Raw genomic sequence first — 8147 nt, 5'->3', positions numbered from 1 at the left:
AATCACTGAACAATGAATCTATACTAAAATTCAAAAGGTAAAATTAGTTGGTCTATATGTAGGGGATAATATCCGAAACTAATGATCGAATTCAATTTTTTTTTTACATTTGTAGAAATCTACATTATTTCTGAATACAATATCATAATAAAAAACAATATAATATAATTATATTTATATATTATTTTTATTATTAAATTGCATCCGTGTTAAGCCGGCGTGAGTGTTAGTACAGCATATATTTTTTTTAAATTTTCATACCTATAATTATCAAACAGCCAATGTTAATACTGAAACAGATACAATAAAAATATTAAAGTTTTAAATTTAAATAAGTTTTCAAATAATCATATTAATATTTATGTAAATTTTCATCGACTGAATTTCCAAATTAACAACCCTAAGAAGCCGCGTCGGCGATCATTAGGGGTGTGACTAGTTAATTTGCGCCACCCCAACCAACGGAGAGGTCGAAATTGATTACGTTAAATGGCATCACATTATAGTAATGCTTGCATATGTTACTTTTCGTGGTGTATCATTTCTCTGCGGTGATTTCGTGAATTCAAATTAGACACGATGCACTGTTTCTGTTCGATGTAATGTGTTTTATTGATGTCAGACACTGTTTTTATCGTTTACATTTTCGATAGACAATTTCCATAGATAACACGAAACTTTCATCAATCAATATATCGAATTTTATGTAAAAATATCCAATATGACTTATATGATCATTATTATTACATAGTATAAAACAAAGTCGCTTACCGCTGTCTGTCTATCCCTGTTTATGCTTAGATCTTTAAAATTACACAATGGATTTTGATGCGAATATTTTTCATAGATACGAGTGATTCAAGAGGAAGGTTTATATGTATAATACATGCACAATATAGTAGAGAAACATTGAAATTTTAGAGGTTTCTAATGTGATGTCGTAAATAAACACCCGTTTTAATATTTTAATATTTACTAAATAAATACAGCAATGAAAAGTGCTGAACTAGGAAGATAACCGTGTAGTTAGATTTTTATAATAATTTTATTAACAATTTCTTCCTGACAACTGAATAATACAATTTATCAAAAAAAAAAAAACAGTATTACGTTACGAAATTGTGTAATTGATTTAAATTTATTTTTTATTAGTTTCCTACCGCGTGTGATACCACGGGCGTTAGCTGTTAGGTATTCTATTTTCTTTTTTATACCGCTGCCGACGTGTAAGCAAAAAATTTGATTATAGTATATATGTACGATATAGTTAAGACAAAAGCTTAATAAATAAACAAAATCACTTTCAAATATTAATTTAGATAAATAAACGGCTTATATTTGTATTTAAATAAAATATTATTATTTACATTCAATCAAATACTTGAAAACCGATGCATTAAAATTCGAACATTTCCTATGTTGCACAGATAACTATTCAAAGATAATTAAAAAAAAAAACACAGTGTTGCCACATTTTCAAACAATAAACTATATTTAACGGTACAACTGACAATAAATGGATAGTTATAATTCTAAATCTCCGTAAGCCATATGTTGCTTTGGGATGTGCGGGACTCAAGCCAAGGGCCAAGGAACATGTGCAACACTTGTATCGGAACTAATCGTTTTGGAGGGTGCTCAGATATTATACGCGTCTCGGATTATTATGATTTTCATTTCATGTTTGTTGTACTATTAACACAAGAAACATGTTTAGTTACGCACGTTTTATGTTCAATATTAAAAAAATATAAAAGTTTAAATCTTACATTATTTGTTCTTATTTTAAATTGACGGCAAGACTAGTGTATTATATTATTATGCCTAAGGTTATTTAAGAATGAAAATAACTAAAATCTAAACTTTAAACATCAAAAGCCGAAAGTAAATACCTATTAATAATTTTAAACAAGTCTGTAATGTTAATAATATTTTTATGTAATAAGAAAATATGTAATAATTTAAAGCTAATAGTCACAGGTTTGACATTTTATTGATTCAAACGGTATTTGTGTGAACATCTATTTGAACGGTGTCCGCAAATAACAAACAAATACGACCGCATTGACAACACACTGCGCATTTCTGCGGATAATCCGTAACTAAGGGACACTCCAATCCGTCTGTCAAGTGTAGGGTAACCGCGGTTTTCGATATGACAAGGAAAACAAAAATTTTAATGTTGTTACAATTTTTAATGTTTTTATTTAAAAAATAGATGTAGATTTTTTTTTTTGTATATTTTAGTGCCTCTGTGATACGATCTTCGGTCGTCGAATGGTCATATAATTTCAATAGACCTTCACTTTGACACTGATACTAGCCAAAAGACACGTAGCCTTAAAAACAAGTATAGGAATAGCTTGGATTATCTATATGTCCAGATAGACTGTCAAAGCTGAGAATACATAAAAAAGTTCCCAAAGTGGTGATTAAAACTAATTGATTCACGTCAGAAGCCAAACCCGTTTTAGTAAATCAAAGACAGTGTGGTGGAGAACCTCCAAACCTTATATTCAAAGAGAAAGGGAGGCCTTAGCCCAACAGTGGAACATTAACAGGCCGTTACTTACTACTATCAAATACACCAATCAACCATTAAAATGATGAACTATAAATAGACATAAAATAGACCAAAAATTTGTCAAAAGTTCTTTTAACAAAACGTCACAGTAGTACTTTACAAATAATGGTCGCCCTACCAAAATCCGATACAAACATTCAATAGAAGTGCTCCTTTGAGAACTCTAACATACCGAAATACTATTTAATCTCTAAGATACCAGTTGGCTCTTCTACTTCAATTGTTACGCTTCGTTGTATGTTACATAGTTTAGGGTTCAGCTTTTTGAATTTTTTTTATTATATCTGAACACGCTTTGAAGATATTTTACACGCTTCAAATGATAATATAAATATGGATAAGAGTTACACTAGTTAACATGAGAATGAGACTAAATAAACTTTATAACAGTTCAAGTTTCATTATTAATAGAATTTTGTTAATTTTAAGGCTTTGTTGTAAAAATCAATTAACAAACTACTTCAGATTTTCGTTGAGCCTTATGGCTCAGTATTCAGAAAGCGTGGACTTCAACGTTTTTTGATATACCCGGGCAAGTAAAACGAGAATTACATACAGTACTTAATTTATTTTTATATCATTACGTTGTGAGGAAACTTGCAAGCGGGACATAACATCTTAGCTCCCAATGTTTGTAACGCATTAGTGTTGTGAGGAATGATTAACATTTCTTTAATTACCATAGGGGAGTGGAACACTTACAATAACTTGACAGTGCGTCTACTTGTACGTCATAAATAAGTAAGCACATATTATACACAAGCAGACATTGTTTAACTAATTCTTTTAATATGTTGATTGAAAACTTAGTTAGTGTTCTTATTTCTTCTATCTATTTAGATAGAAAACTTCACTCGTATGTAATTAAATAAAATATAATTTACATTTGATAATTTTAAACATTACAAGTATATTTAATGAAATTTATAAAACAAGAATGGTGGTGATTTCAGGGGTTCCCTTGATTTTTAACTAATTTGATTTTATTTTATAATACCCTATAATGACATGATAAATCGTTTTAATTAATTTTTAAACTATAATTTAATATTAATTTCTGAACTTTATTTTTTTTATAAAAAGAAACATTTACCTAACTAAAGTTTATTTTAACCACAAGAGGATAAAGAAATATAAACAATATGTGACGTTGATTCTCCGTGGTGTCATTGGTCGAGAGCTTCAATTAAATCTATGATATTCATTATGGATTTTCGTCGACAAATCTGTTATCATAACTTTGGAAGTAAAATCAAAGTGGATATAAGTATTTAAGTAGAACAGAGCACAATATAGCTGAACTAATAGAAAATCGCATGACAAACGTAAATTATTATTAAGTCTGTTTATCTTTATTTCTTCTTCGATTGGAATATATATATACTATATACATATATAATACCATTGGTTATGGTTAGAGAACGAAGATGGTCGACATAGCTCAGAGGATTAGTCAGCTGAAGTGGCAGTGGGCCGGTCACATCTGTAGAATAACTGATAGCCGTTGGGCCAAGAAGGTTCTAGAATGGAGACTGCGAATCGCCAAGCGTAGGACGCCCTGTGGCACGGTAGAGCGATGATGTACGGAAGGTGGCTGGTAGGACGTGGATGAGAAGGGCCGAAGATCCTAGAGGAGGCCTACGTCCAGCAGTGGAATAATACAGATAATCATGATGATAACGATAATGAATAGTTATGACATTATTGTCATGTCCTTCGTCTGTATAAATTCGTTTATTGTTTTAAAGTTATTATAGGTAATAAAATATAACTGCCATACATACTCCCCCCATATTTAAATACGAACGTATAACGGTACTGCTCCAGGTTAATAAATAAATCATACGTTCTATAGAGGTCGTAGAATACGAGAATCCTTAAGCAAACTGCAAACCGAAAGCATTGAGCTACAAAATTAATTCGAACCGGTTATTTACTTTGTTACTTTGTTCGCTTAATTGGTGTCGACGAGCGAAGACGGAGTTAATTCGTCGGTTAATATTTAATCGTCTACGCTTCACGACGAAACATTTTCGTCTTAGTTTGTTAAGATGAATGTAAATGTTTTGTTAACTTGGTTAATTGTGAAATTACGTCGTTATGTTTTGAATTAAAAAAAAATTTAGTCTAAATTAAGAGTTTTTTTTTTAAACTTGAGTCTTAATGTGTCTATGAAGATGCCAGCCTGACTAACTTTTTTAATGTTATATTTTCGTGGACCACCCGATTGCGAGTAATCACCGATGGTGAGTAAGCAGTAATGTGCCACCAAACTTGGTAGCTTTGATGTGATGTCTCTTGTGCCTATACACACACTAGCACACTCATTCTGTAAACCATAAAACAACTACAGAAAGTACTGCTGTTTGGAGTAAGAATATAATATTATGAGAATGAGTGATACCTTCCCAGACCACTACCGCCAAGTAAAACCAAGTAAAAAAAAAAAAACAAAATTAAAAAAGAATATTATAATCTAGTGATTGAGATTTAAGTATGTTTTTTATATGTAACTTGAATTATCCGTTGATATATGTATCCCAGTAAAGTAGCGCGTGTCACCCCTCGCGACTGACAGACGGTGTCTCTCAGTGAATTTTTCGCACAATTGAATTTTTAACTAATCCCGTATCTATTGTTGGTTTCATGAATTAATTCGTTTTGTACTCGTACTAACATTCAAATCAATTTTGTTTAAATACGTAGTAATTAAGTTGTTTTTTTAATTTTAATTGTTTTTTAATTTTTTCAAAGTTTAGTTTATGTGTCAAAGGATTTCAACTCAAATCTTAATGTCATTTATTTCTATACGATATATTTTGAATGTGTATCACTCTGTTAGGCTACACCATCCTTTACTCGGTTAAAATTATGGCATACTAGTATTTTTCTAGGAGCAGCAAGGTACTTTACGTGCCCAACTATTCCCCTGCCCAGCTCTTAATTCTCCTTAAGAGCATCGGGGTCGTCAGAGCTGAAAGCTGGAGCTTAATGGAGGGGCAATTACTCCTATGTAGGTCGGTATTAAATATAATACCGATGTTTTAATTTCACCCGACCCATACACTTTCAAAAACACAAATACAACATATAAAAATAAAATGAGCAAATCACCGAGATTTCATTACCAATAAAAACACTCCAAGACCCCCGTCCTAAAAATCATCAACCATCGAAAATTGACCCATATAATTTAAATAAACTGATGAAATCGTCGTCTTTTCTCTTTATAACGAGAAAGTTTAACTAAGCAGCGTGAGGAAATGTTATAAAAATCATAAAGATGCAAATTCGCTCACAATTTACTTACAAAAGTCATTCGATGAACGCGTCTCCGGAATGACATCTGGCAACTTAATTTGACGTCGAATTATTTCGTGTAGCTTTTATTAGCAGCCCCCGAAACTTGGAATTGGTTATTACGGAATGATATAATAAAAAAATACTCACACGGTGCGAGTGAAATGTTTTCTTTGGATGGAATTTTGTATTTGTTGCGTATTTATTGTCTTTCGCCTATCGAAGCGATAAATAAAAAACTATAGCGATAAATAAATACAGGCGCTTGACACCATCTCCAAACTAAGTTAAATTGACTACAAAAACTACTAGGTATATGCAGGACCGGAATATTCTGAAGCGAGTATAGGATAATGCCCAGGTGCCTCGAATTGTTTAGGCCCTTAAAACAGCCAGATTTGAGGAGAATCAGGGAGCTCTAGTTGGATGAAATGTAATGATCGTTATAAATTACAAAATTTGGCTAGATGACGGTGTCTTCGTATCTGATTTCGCCCATAGCGGCCAATCTCAAGGGACTAGACAGCTACAAATTATATTGCACAATTGTCTGTGCAAACCCATAGGCCAATGAGGCGGCAAATCCGACGTGTTTGGAAAGAGTTCAGGTAACGCAATAACGACTTAACGTGCTTTCCGAGGCACGGGAATGTAAACACTATTTCTTTCCAGACTCCAATCTGCTACTGCGAATATTTTCAACGAAAATACCCAATAATATTTAATCGGATCGTACTGGGTTCCAAACCCGGGACCTTAGGATCTGCAGCCATAAATTTAGCTACTAGACCAACGAGGCATATAATATAAGTGACAATTAAAAAAAACAAAAACGCCATGTTAACTACTCGTAGCTTAATTTACAAATAAACATATAAATATATATATATATATATATATATAGAACGTAACAAAGATTAAGCGCAACAAAGACAACGAATTCCATGAGATGGGAGAAAGCGAGATTTAATTTCTGTACCTCGTTAAATATACATAACGTTGCTTAAACACGGCCTCTCGGGGGTTTGTGATTGAAAAACAAACATGGACCGATTCGCGGAGAATTCATTATTCTAACATTTTAAATCGGTTGAATTTATATAGGTATATATATTTATGATATAGGTCGGACGAACACATGGGCCACCTGATGGTAAGTGGTCACCACCACCCATAGACAAAGGCGCTGTAACAAATTTTAACCATACCTTGCATCACCAATGCGCCACCAACCTTGGAAACTAAGATACCCTTGTGCCTGTAGTGAACAGTGGCTCACTCACCATTAGTTAACAATACTTAGTACTGCTGTTTGGCGGTAAAATTATATTTATAATGTGATATATATTATTATAAATGCGAAAGTAACTCTGTCCGTCTGTCTGTCTATCTGTTTGGTACCACGGAAACGAATTTGATGAAATATTGTACAGGCTGGAACCACAAGGTTACTTTTATACCTAAAACCTATAACACGTAGACGAAAGCAAGTATTAAATAAATTTCGAAAATTGTAGCTGTTTTTTTAAACAATTTATTACAAGAAGAAGGCTTATTTTAATCTGATTTATTGTATAATTTTAGACCAATATATTATACAAATTAAATTAAATCAATTTATTTCTGTTAGGTGTGATGAAAGTTATGTCTGATGCTATAGGCTTATGTTAACGAGACAAAAACTGATGCGAGAGATGTTTTTTTTAAATTCATCCCATAATACGGTGAAACTTAGGATGAAAGTTTGTATCGAAGTTAGCCATTTTAAATATGGTAATCGGAATACATCCATTTATGAGTAAAAGATAAAACCTTAAAAAACGTTTTTGAAAATTCATCAATCGCGAAGGCGAAATTTAGTTTTTTTTTCAATGTTTGGTATTTGGGAATTGCGATCATAAATAAAGATCAGCCGAAGCGCTTATGAAAATTCGTTATATAAGAATGCAAAAAAAAAATGCAGTTTCGCAATTTGTTAGTAATAAAAGTTAAAGTTGATGTTAAGGCTTCTGCTCATAAGTAAAAGACCGGCGTTTGTAGTGTTTTCCGACGTTTGTAGATTGGACGGTACCAACACGGCTAATTGTATAAAAATATTTTGCGCTCAAATTTTTTTTTTTTTAATGTAATTATAATGGAATAGGCGTTCGTCTTCCATCTCACCTGATGGATAGTGTAGATGAAGACGAAGGTGGTACACGCCCATCCAAAAGAAACCTGTTCACTCTACTCTTAAAAGCTCCAGAGTTCAACTTTCAAATTT

This window comes from Vanessa tameamea, chromosome 14 (assembly GCF_037043105.1).
Source record: "Vanessa tameamea isolate UH-Manoa-2023 chromosome 14, ilVanTame1 primary haplotype, whole genome shotgun sequence".
Taxonomy (NCBI): Eukaryota; Metazoa; Arthropoda; class Insecta; order Lepidoptera; family Nymphalidae; genus Vanessa; species Vanessa tameamea.
Note: the sequence above shows the minus strand (reverse complement) of the source record.